Raw genomic sequence first — 14,935 nt, 5'->3', positions numbered from 1 at the left:
AAAATGGCCCTGCACTGACACGCGGGACCCTGTGCCCTGGCTGACCTTGGAGACGCGGCCCACCGGGCATCCCTCTGTCTCCTCCTCTGTCTCCTCCTCCGTGGCTAGAGGTCGTCGAAAGCGGTCATCTCCCAGGTTCAGCCAGCTGGAAACCTCCATCGCCTGACAGCTGGCATTCTAGGAAGGAATTTAAATGAGCGTTTACTGTTCTGCACCCCCGTAGTGCTTCTTAGGTCACAAAATTAGGAAGTCAAAGCAAAGCTGGACACAGAATATGCCCTTCCGGGTGGCAGCTATTTCTAGTGTGTTCTTGGGCTCCAGAGCTCGCCCTCGGTCAGCAGGGTTTGTGCTTCCTCCTTTTCAGCAGCTGCTTCTTGATGCTGGCCAGGGACAGCGCTGCTCCCGCACCCACGCCTGTGTTAATGCCTCTCTGGGACCCCGGGGTGGCGGGGCACAGGAGACCGACGACATGACATTTGAGGGCAAGGAAAAAGGAAACTGATGGGAGCAGAGATAAGCCAGAGTCCGAGATTCGACCAAAGGGCATTTCCGGCCAGAGGGAGCCTTGGCCCGTCCCGGGCCCCCGGATGAGTTAGCACCGGCCAGGCAAGCACAGCCTGTCAGGCCCCGAATCTGTGATGGAGCAGGATATTGATGGTGCTGGGGTGCAAGTGAGAGAGAGCGAGGGAGGGAGGGAGGGAGAGAGGGATGGATGCCAGACGGACACAGATAAAGAAGCAAGAGGCATTCAGCTCCGGTTTTCCTTCCAAAAGCCGTTCGTGACCGCGAATGCCAGTGCCACGCGTGCAGGCCGTGTCTGTACTAAGCCCCGAGCAGCCTCAGGTGCCGCCACATAAGTGGGAGGTGGGCTGGCGTGGAGGGGAGGGCGGACCCTGGAGGCCCAGGCCTGCTGCCACCTGCCCATCGGTCTGCACAGCTGGCCACCTCTGGCCGCAGCAGCAGCGGCTGCTCATCCCAGGCCCGGGCCCGGTTCTGCAGCGGTAGCAGTGCCTCGGGGAAGGTGCTGAGCCCAAGGAGCTCCCGGCTCACCCTTGCCTCTTTCCCGGCGGATTCTCTTGTCGTGGACGGGGTGGCCACGTTGCCAGAGAATAGGAGCCTGGAGCAGGGGACACAAAATACATTCCAGACAGAAAGAAGGGATTCACGTTTCCCTTTCCGTACGGGGTCAGCCCATCTAGGACAACAGGGCCATCTTCCCCCGCTCCTGCACCTCCCCACGGCTGTGTCTGGGATAAACCTCCCAGAGCTAGGGTGTTGGGGAGAAAAGAGAAATGAAAATGTAGTCTTTGAAGACCGGGCACCATGCACTTGTACAGGTGCAAGATTCCAGGGGGCACGTCCGTCTTGGTTTGGTTGGACGACATCTGGTGCAACACTCTGCATAGTTAACAGCACGGCAATCCAATGCAGCGAGCACTTACTAACTAGCAACTGTGTACCAGGCACGCTGCTGGCTGCGGTGGCTCAAATATGACTCAGACTCCGACTTAGACGCTTTCTCGTGGTCTTGGAGGTTGTCAGGGAGGAAGGTCGTGATAGAAGTGCTTACTGCAGCAACCTCGTGAGTGGTCACTAGAATGTTGGAAAGAATGGACGAAGACGGGGTGGTCTGCATGTGCAGTGGAATATTCCTCAGCCATCAAAAAGGACGGCTACTTTTTATTTACATCAATGGGGATGGAACCAGAGGGTCTTATGCTGAGTGAAATAAGTCAATCGGAGAAAGACAACGATATGGTTTCACTCATATGTGGAATATGAGAAATAGTGCAGAGGATCCTAAGGGGTGGAGGGATGCTGAGTGGGAAAAAATCAGAGAGGGAGACAAACCACAAGAGACTCCTGACTCTGGGGAACACACTGAGGGTCGCCGGAAGGAAGGAGGGTGAGAGGATGGGGTAACGGGGTGATGGGCATTAAGGAGGGCACGTGATGGGGTGAGCACCGGGTGCTACATGCAGCTGATGGATTATTGAAAAATACACCTGAGACTAATGAAAGGGAAAAGAACAAAAATCATTGCATTTAAATTTTACTTATTTTATAAAAGAACAAAAATAAACTGAAGTGCTTGAACCCTAAGTAAGTGTTTCTTGAGTACATATTCTCTAAATAGAAGAGTTTATGGGAAAACTCACAGTTTGGGGTTTTAGAGCTGTCCACACACACACACACACACACGCGCGTGCGCACCGGAACCCTATGTCTGGATTTCAGGACATCCCTGGTCGTCTCTTCCCAAATGAAGATGAGGATGTTGGCATTCTCCTAGTGCTTCCATTTCTCTTCCTCTTCCTCTTCATTCTGTCCAGTTATATTGTTATTTCTAGTTGAATGGAGTTCCCTAAAAAGAGAGGCCCTTGTCCTAGCCCCCCGGTGGATGTGACTCTATTTGGAATTGGGGTCTTTGCAGATGGAGTGAAGTTAATGAGGTCACGGTGGGTTACGCTGGGCCCTAACGCAGGGCGCGGTGTCCTCGTAAGGTGCGGGAAGTTTCGGCACCGACACGCAGAGGAGAGAGGGCCGTGGAGAGGCAGACGTTGGAGTCGTATAACCGTCGACGGTGGAAGGCCCAGTGTTGCTGGCAACCCCCGGGGCCTGGAAAGGATTCTTCCTTTGAGCCTCCAGAAGGAATCAACCCGGTCACCACCCTGATTTGTACCTCCAGCCTCCAGAACTGTGGGAGAACAGGTTCGTGCTGTGTAAGCCCCCCCCCGGTCGGTGATGCCTTGTTAGGGCAGCCCCAGCAACCAGAGAGCTATTTTTACATCGTCCCAGTTTGCATTGTCTGTCTGTCCGTCGCGTCCTGGTTGGGAACCACAGCTCTCGTTGGTGTGTGATGTGTGTTGGACCCTTCCACGGAGTCACTGTTCACCTGCCGTTTCCTGAGGCATGCGGTCTCCCTTTCCTCTTGCCTGGTTTTTTTATCTTCCCGTCGTGGAAGTCTTGGTGACTTCCCCCCACCCCCCCTCCACCCCCCACCCCCTGTCCTTCACCCTGTTCTTTGTGCTATGTGTCTGCTTGGCTGCCCAGCCATTCTCTCATCGGCCGCGTGCCCTGGCAGCTCTCCACAGACCTGTTTGCTCTGAACTAAAGAGGATAACTTGACATTTCTCCTTCCTTCTCTGAGACCAAGTTGTTTCTCTCTATGAGCAATTTGAGGCCTGAGGACTTCCCTGTCTGTTGCCTCAGAGAATTGCAGGTGTGGAGGGAAGGTCCATTCAATGGACGTGAGCTGGTATACGTGTTGGACTACCTAGACTTTCTTTCATGAGAGGAAGTTGCGTTCACCACGTGGCGACAGGCTCTACTGCACATGGTTAGGGCATACCTGCTCTGTGGGAACTGTGCTGAGGGTTTCAGGTTATTGCCCTAAAGCAATGTGCGCTCCCCAGCGCTTTAGGTCAGGCCCTACTTCACCCACTTCCCTGTTTTGCCCATTTTCATCCACAACTGACTCCTCTACTCCTCTGTCAGAAGAGGACAGAGACAGCTCTTCTTCTAACCTGGCTCTCAGGATTTGGGGGACCCACAATTGTGACTCTGGGAGCCGTGTGGCGCCTGCTTGACCACCTGGCTCTGCTGGGTCTCTGCTCTGTGATCCATGCTACATTCTTCCTTGCCTTGGCTTCCAATTTTTGAGATGTGTTTTTTTTTTTTTTTTTTTTTTTTGAGTTATACTCATTTCCTCCTTGGTTGCTATTTGGAATATTCCTTTTTTTTTTTTTTTTTTTTTTTTTTTTTGCCAGTTTAATTTTTTTCCCTTGCTTGTGTTGAGAATTGGGAGAATTGGGATAATTGGGAAGAGAGGGGTCCTGGGTGGCTCAATCACCTAAGCATCTGCCTTTGGCTCAGGTCATGATCCCAGGGTCCTGAGATTGAGCCCTGACTCAGGGTCCCTGCTCATGGGGGAGTCTGCTTGGCCCTCTCCCTTGGTCCCCGTTCCTGTGCTCTCTCTCATGCTCATTCTCTCTCTCAAATAAATGGATAAAATCTTTTTAAAAAGAGAGAGAGAATTGGGAAGAGAAATTCTGTAAAGCCATCTTAACTCAGAATTTCACTGCTAAAAGTTATGAACTTATGTTGAAGCTGTTTAACATCGTAGCAGCTGATGTTGACTAGGTCAGTGGTGACACTACTATCAATCCAACTTCTAATTTCATCACCCTCCCCGCCTTTTTTTTAAAGCTTCTATTTATTTATTTGAGAAAGAAAAAAGAGAGAGTACAAGTGATGGGAAGGGGCAGAGCTCTGGAGAAGCTGACGCTCAGCTGAGCATGGAGACTGACACAGGGCTCGAACCCAGGACCCCAGGATGATGACCTGAGCCAAAGGCAGATGCCTAACCAACTGAGCCACCCAGGTGCCCCTCATTTCATCATCCTCAGCCTAGGGAATTTCTTTTCCCAATTCTCTCTCTCTTTTTAAAAAGCTTTTATCCATTTATTAAGACATCCTCATCTTAGAAAAAAGAACCACGAAGGATGAGTTTTGCTTGAGAGGCAGTGTATTAGTCAGGGTTCTCCAGAGACACAGAACCAACAGGATCAATTTACATCTGTATGTGTATCTAATTAGAGATTTATTATGAAGAATCGGTTCATGTGATTATGGGGGCTGAGAAGTTTCACAGTCCATGTGCAAGAGCAGAGACCCAGGAGAGTTGAGAGTGCAACTCCAGTGTGAGTCCAGAGGCCTGACAATGAGAGAAACCAGTGGTGTCAGTTCTGGTCCAAGTCCCAAGACAGGAGAAGATCAAGCTTAAGAGTCAGACAGGGAGAGATGGAGAGCTCCCTGTTCCTCCACCTTTTTGTTCTATTTGGGACAACAGTTGATCTATTTGTTCTATCTAATCCAGCAGATGGATGAGGCCCACCCACACTGGGGAGGGCAATCTGCTTCCATGAGGCTATGGATTCAGATGCTAATGTCTTCTGGAAAAACCTTCACAGGGACAGCCCAGGCAACACTTAACCAGAGTCTGGCCGTCTTGTGACCCAGTCACGTGGACACATAAAATGAACTATCACAGGCAATATTCAGCATGATAGCTAAGAATTCGAACCCTGGAATCAGAAAGACACAGGATTTGACTTCACCTTTCCGCACCATAGATCCCCCATCTGTAAGACGGGAATGAAAAGAGTGCTTGTGATCGAGGGTAGTTGTGAGGATGGAAGGTGATAAGGCATGAAAGCCATGAGCTTTATGATTGGCTTTATGAAGAACACTTGGGCTGGAACGTATTGTAAAGTCCATCTGATCCTTTCTTGTATATTATATAGGAATGATGAAACTGGACCCCAGACAAACTCAGTCTATCTCTGAGGAGAGCGTAAGGTAATGGAATTTGTGCGTAGTGTCCAGAATGGAAATAAGAGATATAAAGCGAGATTATAGATCATACCGTACCAGGCAGTGTATTTGTTTAGCTGCATTGATGAGTCCAGCTGTCAGGGCTGCAGGGGCTGCCGTGGGCAGTGTCTGGAACAGGATCTAAAATCAATCAGGTATTTGGGCCCTTACTATCAGATTACTGGTGTAAACTCCTGGATTTATCCCAATGGGGCGGTCTTCATATTCCTCCATTTCTCCATTAGCTTTATCTTTTTGCTTTTTACCAAATATGCCCTTTTGGGGAGGAATTTTAGAAAAGCAATTAGGTGAGTGCTATGGGAGCCCAGCCATCATCAATAATGGTGTCAATACTCAGCATGATTTATTTATCACAACAAAACTTCTGAGCACAAGGCCCTCACCAGGCAATCCTTCCTTATCCTTATGCAACCTGGGGATGCAAAAGAAAGGGGTTTTTCCTCTTCTTTGGGTCTTTCCTGGGAAATGGAGGCACACAAGGGTCCAGGGTTGGTCTGGGGCACTTGCTTATCAAGAGACACTCAACAACTGAACAACTCAACCTGAAGATCACCTCCTGAGACAGGAAGTCTCAAGCCCATCGTGTCTCCTTGCAGACCACACCACCTCTCAGGTGGTCTCATCACCCCCCCACCCCCCCATCCACAGCTAGGGAGTGGGACTCCTCAGGCAGAAAATAAGGCTCATTGACATGGTTTGGCCATGGATTTTACATGTGGTTCCAGTCACCAGGATAGCAGGTACTTTCATTTCAGTACGGTGGTTTCCAAGGAAACAACTTTATGACTTAAGACTCAAGTCTTCTTGGTGTCTTCCCAGCCATGCCTTCCACTCGGCTTCAGAGGCATAGGTGGCTGCAGAGGTGTTCCTGTGTGCCCTAGGGTATCACTTAGCTTGCTATCTGTCCCAGGCCTGGTCATTCTATCCTGAGCATACTAGGTGCTCAACACATATTTGTTGAACTGACTTACATCAATGAATCTATTCATATTCAAGGAATAATGGTTTGGTAACACTGAGGATATTCCAAATAGATTTCAGAGGCAATACCAAAAGGACACCTTGCAGGGGGGCGGGGTGTCAGGGAAATTAAATAAAGGAACATCGGCTACTGTAAAGGCTTAACGCAACAATGGTTTATTTTGCCACTACATGCTAGTCCAGGGTAGGTTTGGGGCACCTCTCCCCCAGGGTCTGGGCTCTTCTGTCCCTGTCCTACCTGCAGGTAATTCCTACAGAGAGTCCAGCTTCTGAGCCAAATACGGATGATGAAAGTTCTAACTTCAATCGAAACTGTCCTCTGTCTCTACAAAATGCTAGACTTACAACCCAAATACTGATTTTACTTATTTTTAAAGATTTTATTTATTTATTCATGAGAGACAGAGAGGCAGAGACATAGACAGAAATAGAAGCAGGTTCCCTGCAGGGAGCCCGATGCGGGACTTGCTCCTAGGACCCTGGGGTCATGCCCTAAGCTGAAGGCAGATGCTCAACCACTGAGCCACCCAGCTGTCCCACAAATACTGATTTAAAAAAAAAAAACAACAACTGTATTTATGCTAGTGGTCAGGAAAGCCTAATTAGAAAGTGTCATTACATTCCCAATTAGTTTTATCAAGTTATTTTGTTCTTTAAACAAATGTATTAAATAGGTAATGGTGCTATACAATGAGCAGAATGCAAAAGAAGTAGAATGCGTTGCCCATACAAGTTAAGAATCTATCTTGGGGGGATAAACGGATAGTTTGGAAGGAAGTAAAAAGTGAGAGTGTCCTGTCTAATGGGTATCTGAAGCTGGAGACCATGTACATGCCATTAGTTTTGTTGGAAGTGGGCACATGGAGGCATGAAATGGTGCTGTACCAAGCAGTTTGCTGACTCAGAGAGCAGATTTAAAACCATCTCCTTAACAATGTATTTGATTGACATTTTTTTTTTTTTGGTAATGTGACAATAAGTGGTCACAGAAGAAGGTGCAGGCTTAAGAAATTAACATTTATGAGATGTGAAAGACACAGTTACTAGGGTAACGTTTTTGTGGGTGGGGCCAGACAGGCAGGTGGTGGTGTGTTAAGTGGGTCCCTCTGTGTTTATTTGGATATTTTTGGGGTTTTTTTTGGCTTGGCCAAAAATTCATTTTTCTGTGTACTGTGTTTTGCAGAAATCATGTGCTGATGGTTCTTAATAATAAAAAAAAAAAGGAAAAAGAAAATATGTGCATTTGTATAATGGCCAGAACTTCATTCTATATGACAGTATTAGCACTACTTCAGCTAAAGGTATAATTTTTGTGTAAACTAGAAGCAGGACAACAGCCACAGAGGAAAAGAGATAATTTCAGCCACACGTTTACTTTTTTTGTCTGCCTCCTTGTTGGTAACGCTAAGAGATGGTGTGGCTTACATGTTTTTTGGAGGAAAACATTACTGTTTACTTTAATCTTAATATGCAAACTATCAGATTGAAAAGAAAAAGTGAGCGTCTCAGCAGGGGTGAGTCAGGGTCTTTTAGGAACATCTTGGAGAGACCCTACCTGGATCCTTGTATGACTGGGAAAGGACAAGTAGGTGAGAACTGACCGGGCAGTAGAACTTTCCAGCAGAGTGGGTTGGGGGAGGAGGCAGGAACGGAGCTCTTATAGGGGAATAGCGTGGGGGGAAGACCCGAGGCAGAGAGAGTGTGGTGCTTTCAGAGGCTGGAACAATTTCCTGTCACCGGAACATCTGGGCAGAGGAGGCAAGCGTGGCCCGAGAGCTAAGCAGGTGTCACGGCTGAGGTCCTGCCGGCTGCGTGCTGGTCAGGCCCTTGGACGTGTGTCTCCCCTTGGCTGTGTCTGGCCTTTCCTTTGCAGGCCAGCGATGCCGTCTCGGGTCCCGCCCGAGCTCTTGAGCACCTGACAGGCACGAAGCTCGATGACCCCAGGTGAGGGGCTAGCAGAGAGCTGCAGGTGCTCCCACATCAGAGACGAGCCTCTGGGCGGGGAGGGGCATTTGCCACGTGTGTAACCCATAAAGGATCAGGGCCAGAGACCATGGAGAAGTGCTCCGAATCGGGAAGAGATAACCCAACAGAAAAACTAGGCCACGCCGCGCAGAGTGCGCGTTTCACGGAAATGGAAGCGCGAGTGGCCGGTGACGAAATGAGGAGATGCCATCAGACCAGTAAGCGGGAGAACGTGCGTGATCTCGGGACGTAGGCCCTTGCGTGTCGGGTCAGGCGGGCAGAGGGGATGTTTAGGGCAAAGGGTGCCTGGTTTTCGGGTTTCATCAAGTGAGAGACCGCTGCCTTCCTTTATGGCTAAGGAGGCAAAGGCTGCGTTTTTGGTTAATCCAAGCATTTCATTTAGTTTAATTTTGGTTTCTGCAGAATAGGGAATGCAGCTGCCAGAGTCACCGGGAGTGGCAGCCTGAAGCTATCGTTGGAAGAGGGTCCTGACAAAGTTTTCCAGCTCGGCCCCCGCAGCCCTGCTCCTGTACCCATGTTCCAGGCAGAGACTAAGCCCGTGGACTATGCTGCAATGTTCTGAACCCCTACAGAGCTGCATATGCCTCCTGCGCTGGTTGGACAGATGCCTTCTACTGCATCCCCCGCCTCTGGGAAACTCCTACTCAGCCCTCAAAACCCACCTGAAAATTCCCTCTATGACACATTCTTTTCCTGATTTGCATTACTGCTGCCCCCCTTCTGGACTTCTGCCCTTAAAACAGAAAGAAAACTCTCTTCTACTCTAGCGCTTATAGTGCTATATAGTGCATGGGCTCCTCGTGTAGGGACGCTCATGTATCACTCGTCTTCTGCTTCCAGGTGTGAGACTCTCAGGATGGGAATTGCATCTCTTCACTTTTGCGTCGGGACGGTGCCTGGCCTTTGGGGGGTAAATGAGCGACTATCCTTCTACGTGAAAGTGAACATCTGTAAGGTCTCTGAATATTTTTAGGCTGATCATTTCATCTGTGAGGCAGTCTTGGTAAATGGGAACTCGGCCAACAGTAAGACCAACAAACAAAAGGCATCCTTCCAGGGACTGGTGGGTACTTCGACATTAATTCTCTCTCCCCACCCAGAATCGAGCATAACTGCTTTTGGCACCAGTGCATGATGCCCCCTGCTTCAGACTTGGGGCAACCGGTCTTCCTGAGCTGCAGTAACAGTGGAATTGCACCAAAGTATTTGTCCTTTTTGTGCCTAGAGGTCACACAGGAACTCCTTCCTCTTTGCATCCACGGTGTCCTTGCTGTCCGCAAAGACCTCACCCCACCCTGGGCAGGTATGCAGGAAGGGGACGCGAATGCCATGCTTTGCCTGTGACATTTACTCAGCTCGTGGCAGCCTATTTCAACAATCCTAGCCCAGGCCGTCACTGTCCTGCTAGAAAGGGCTTGGTCACGTTATTAAGCAAAACTTCCAGAGGACAGACTTCTTTCTTTCTTTTTTTTTCAATTTTATTTTATTAAAAATTTTTTTTAAAGATTTTATTTATTTATTCATGAGAAGACACAGAGAGACAGAGAGAGAGGCAGAGACACAGGCAGAGGGAGAAGCAGGCTCCATGCAGGGAGCCCGATGTGGGACCCGATCCCAGGACCCCAGGATCGTGCCCTGGGCTGGAGGCTGATGCTCAACTGCTGAGCCTCCCAGGGATCCCATGACTTTTCTTCTGTAGAGGGGAATCTGGATATGCTCCCAGGGCTTTGACTGGGAACAGGGCTTCCCTAGTGTTCCGTGGGTGGGGACAGCCATGAATCTAGAAGCACAGTGCACCTGCAGCTCCTGATGCAGAGACTTGCTCAGCTCCTCCCGAGTGGCCAGGGGCCACGGCAACTGTCTGCGAACCTGCCCTCAGCGGTGAGTTCACCCCAGGCTCCTGCTCCCAAGGCCTCCAGGGATCCCCAGGGAAAGGACTGTGCGTTTATTCACCCGGCCTGGTGATTCAGCCCTGCTGACGGTGGAGATGGTCAAGTTTGTTTTAAGGGTGGATTAAACCTCTTAGGACCCCCAGAGGGCAGTTAGATTCCCAGACAAGGGGATTCTCAGAAATGTCCTGTAGAGCCTGAAAGAGTTCATTAACTCCACTTAGTGAGGTATTTACTGCTAAGGATCTCAGGCCAGGTGATAGTTGATAAGATTATCTGGATAATAAAGATCAAAGAAATCCTTGCTCAGGGAGTGAATTAGCTGGACGATGCTTCAATACCCCACCGTGGAGCCCTGGCTAATAAACACGTTTTTCTGATTTTGGAGTCAGACCTGTTTATACTGAAATCGACACTGGGGGCAGCAAACCTTTTCCATAAAAGGCTAGGTGGTAAATATTTTAGGGTTTGGTAGATTTTTGTTGAGAATCTACTATGTGCTGAGCGCTGGGGAAGGTGCCAGCCAACAGTTAATAAAAGGCACAGTCCCTCTCTTCATAAAGCTTATAATCAGGTCTAGTGGAGGTTACAGAAAAATGAACAGGCCTTGACACTGCTGCATGAAGAACCCTGGGTGGGGTCATTTAAGTTTCGAGAGCAGAGAAGGACTCTCCCTGCTAGACTTGAGAGGTCCTGGAGGCGGTGGCCCCAGAGCTGTCGCTGGAAGGAAGACTACGAATTGGCCAGGCTGTCCAGGGGGATCCGGATCTGGGAAAGGACAAAAGGGATCGTCCTGATGAAGGGGAAACACTGAACCTGAGAAACAGAAGGAAAGGTGCCGAGTCCCGAAGCATCGAATTCTGGGGCAAGCCGTGAGCGGTTAGCCGGAGGGATCGGGGAGGCCGAACCACGCAGGATCCAGGGAGCCGTGGAACCAAACCAAACCAAACCAACATTCGATTGAGTAAACCTGAAGATCTAATGGGCTTTATGAAGCAATTCATGAACCAGGCAACACCTCATCCTCCTCTAGCAGATATTAGGGAGCTCTGAGGAGTGGTACAAAAAGAAAGGTTTTGTAGAAAGGTGGATGGGGCCAGAAGGTCGTTAGCAAAAAAAAAAAAAAAAAAAAAAAAAAAAAAAAAGGGACAGAGAGAATTGTTTCAGGCAAGGTCACCTTCCCTTGGGGAGATGGCAGGGGTCTTCCTAGGTGAGGGCCTTCCTCTGGGCGGTGGAGAGGGCCCTGGCGATGAGATTCTATCATTGGTGAAGATTCCTGACGGACTGGTGGGGAACCACGTTGCTCAGGGTGGTTGAAGCGGTCGTGAGATAAAAGCAATACCGTTTTGAGCCGGTGGTGTTCTTTTCTTTTTTAAATTCCAGTAGAGTCAACACACAGTGTTCTCTCAGGGTCAGGCGTACTAGATAGTGATTCGGTTGTCCTCTGCATTTCGCCGTGCTCATCAAAATGAGCGTCCCCTAATTCCCACCACCTATTTCACGCACCCCCGCCCCCCCGCCACCTTCCTTCTGGCAACCACCAGTTCTCTATAGTCAAGAGTCTGCTTTTTTGTGATTCTCTTTTCAACAGGATGATGGAGAAAAGATTGCACGTAAAGAGAAAGGCATCTACCTCTGGGCTGCAGTCCTACCTCCGTGCTGCAGGGAAGGACCGGGAGGATGTGGTTAGGGAATTTTTTTTTTAAGATTTTATTTATTTATTCATGAGAGATGCACAGAGAGAGAGAGAGAGAGAGAGAGAGAGAGGCAGAGACACGGGCAGACGGAGAAGCAGGCTCCGTGTGGGGAGCCCGATGTGGGATTTCATCCCAGGACCCCAGGGTCATGCCCTGACCCCAAGGCAGATGCTCAACCACTGAGCCCCCCAGGCATCCCCGGTTAGGGACACTTGTGCAGTGATCCAGACGGGGACTGGTGTTGGTGGCCAGATGAGGTGATGCCAGCAGATGTGGGAGAAGCACCTGCATTCGAGTGCATTAGGGCTGCGCAGGAGGCCACACAGGCAGACACTAATAAGTCTACGTTGATGATCGGTCCTCTTTCTCAGAGGACGAATGAGCAGGTTGGAGGTCTGTGAGGATGCAGCCGTGGGCATGGAGCCAAACTTGGATGTAGGGTCAAATGCCCCTGGGGAACCCGAAGTGGAGAGAGTGGCTCTGAGAGCCTGGCAGGGAGGCCGGCAGCGGCGGCCAACGTGACAGTTGTCGCCCGAGCCAGGCTCTAAGACCTTGGGCGAGATGAAGGGAGCTGCTCGAGTGGCTGAGTGGGTGACGGGCCCGAGGGAGCCCCGCGTTCATCCCGGCCGGTGAGGGAGGCAGGGGGTCAGGCCCCGTGGCCCTCCTCGCCGCCCGGGCAAGGCTCCCTGGCAAACCTGCCCCGCACATCTTCCCTTCCTTCCTCGGGGCCGGAGCTCTGGATGAGGTACTTGCTCCCGGGGGGTCCTGGCCACTCGACGTTGCTACCCGCCAGCCAACAGCGTGGCCTCTTTGCACGGCTGCCCCATTGCCTTCTTGGGGGAGCTGCTGGCTCGGGAGGGGGAGGGAAGTGGAAGGCAGCCTGGCTTGGCTGCATCCATCCTCTTCCTCCGGCAAGTGCTCCTCCTGCACAGAGGCCCGGGTCTGTGGGGAGCTCAGGGTGCGTGGCCGTGACCGGAGCCGTGGAGTAAGGACCACCTCTCTAACCATCTCTCATCGTCTCTCTCTCATTTCTGGCTGAGCGCTCAGCAGGAGCACTGGGACGTTCATGTTTCCAGCAACATCCTGTTCAGGATGCTGTGCGTATTCCCCAAGACAATGGGCATCTCCTCTGCAGCTCTCCTTTTTTTCTTTCTAGACCCTTACCAGAATCGTCTTTAACGTCCCTATTTCTACCAAGAATTTCTCAAGGCAATCTCGGTTCTTCTAACACGTACCTCAAACCTTCTCTGGGACGCTCCCCATCACCCCATCCTAAAGATACTTCCAGATTTTTAGGTATTTATTAGAGTAGCACCCCATTTCCCAGTACCAAAATCCATATTAGAAAACAAAACAAAACAAAACAAAACAAAAACAAAACCCATATTAGTTCGCTAGAGCTGCCTTGTGCTTACCACAGACTGGGCAGCCCAAACAACAGTCTGAGTTAATTAGTCTTAATCGTCTGTGGTGGATTATTTTCTGTGTCACTTTGACACTGGGCCACGGGATTCCCAGATATGTGGTCACACGTTATTCTGAAGGACCACCATGGTAGGTGAGGTTGCCGTTTACACTGGTAAACCAAATAAAGAAGATTGTCTACTCTCATGTGGGTGGGCCTCGTCCAATCAGTCGAAGGCCTGAATAGAGCAAGAGGACTGGCCTCCCCTGAGCAAGAGACGATTCCTCCTACCTGACTGCCTTTGATGTGGGACATCAGCTTTCTTCCTGCCTTCAGACTTGCACTGAAAGATCAGCTCTTCCTGGATCTTGAGAAAGGTCCAGAATGCACTCAACTTTAGCTTGTAGAGAGATATACGGAGGCATTCAGGTGTTTCAAAGGGAGGATGAGGGGAGAGGGGAGGGATGAGTGGGGCTCACTAGTCAGGGGAGAGCAGAGTTCCAAGAGGCAGGTTGGTGGGCTCTGGTCCGCGTGAAACCCATTTGGGTTTGCTCCTTGTTGCTTATTGAAGTCAGGTTCCTACCCTCCCACAGAGGCCAGGAGCGGGGACCCTCTCTTCAGGTGTTGGCTGGAGCCAACGATTCAGTTCCTTCGGCAGCCTCAGGTTTTCTCCGGTGGGTGCTCTGGGGGGCACTAGATCATCAGAGGGATGTGGCCTTGAGCTGCCAGGAACCACGTCGGTGTTTTGTTCAAGGCCACAGTGGGTGCCTAGTTGAGAAGTGGGCTCGGAGGAGCCTGGCTAGTGTGGTCAGCAAAATGCCTGGTTCCAACCGGGACGTCTAGAGCGGGGTGGCCCTGCAGAGGCGCGGCCCTCGGAGGAGAGGCCACCGGCGCTGCTCTGTGACCGGGCCTGGACGTGCTGCCTGTGACCTGCAGGTCCCAGCTCTCAGCTGCCACGCTCCCCGCCACCAGCAGGGCCGGTGCCCAAGGCTCAGACAGGGTGGGGGTCTGCAGCGTGAGAAGCCCATTCCTGCGGCCCAGGGGCAAGCGCTGACACCCCTAGGGTTCCCAAGAGGTTGCAGCTGAGAGGTCTCACGACTTAGCTCCTTATTCTGTCCCTGCTGACGGGGTCGGAAGGCCCGCGGAGGCACAGAAGGTGCAGAAGGAAGATGCAGAAGGCGAGGGAGCAGCGGTGCGTTCGCTGGGCTGCCGAGGACGCTGTGGGTTCGCCCTCCCCATCTGGGGGCCCCGGTGCTCCCACCACGCGGCTTCATGTCCCATTTAGGGCCTTCCTTTGTTTGACTTAAGACTAACTTGGCCTTCGCAGCCCCAGTTCTGAATCTCCCTCACTCCAGCAAGGACTGAGGGAGGCGACGAGAGCCCAGGGCGTCCCACTCGCCCACGGGGAGGCTCTGACACAGGCCCCAGGGAGGGGGGGGGTTAGTCTAGTAACAGGATGGGAGAGGCCACCCCCCATTGCTGGCCTTTGGTCGTCTTGCGGGATCTCACTGGTCGTCCGGACGTTAGGGCAGCGACCTGGGTTCTGCCCAGACACTAATGGCAGGAAAGGCGCTTGTTTT

The 14,935-nt window shown here is 51.0% G+C and overlaps 1 long non-coding RNA gene across 7 annotated transcripts in view; it reads left to right on the top strand.

Annotated features, from left to right (window-relative positions):
* Positions 1 to 14,935, top strand: part of LOC140626304 (uncharacterized) — a 106,847-nt gene that overhangs the window by 55,635 nt on the left and 36,277 nt on the right. For 2 of the 7 annotated variants that reach the window (XR_012025495.1, XR_012025497.1), the window contains exon 3: positions 2,505 to 2,712. The exons of the other annotated variants lie outside the window; for them this stretch is intronic. This is a non-coding gene — a long non-coding RNA (uncharacterized lncRNA). The remainder of the gene's footprint in view (positions 1 to 2,504; positions 2,713 to 14,935) is intronic. 7 annotated transcript variants of the gene reach the window in all.

This window comes from Canis lupus, chromosome 37 (assembly GCF_048164855.1).
Source record: "Canis lupus baileyi chromosome 37, mCanLup2.hap1, whole genome shotgun sequence".
In the NCBI taxonomy this organism is placed as follows: domain Eukaryota; kingdom Metazoa; phylum Chordata; class Mammalia; order Carnivora; family Canidae; genus Canis; species Canis lupus.
This window is presented reverse-complemented; position numbering and strand designations above follow the sequence as displayed.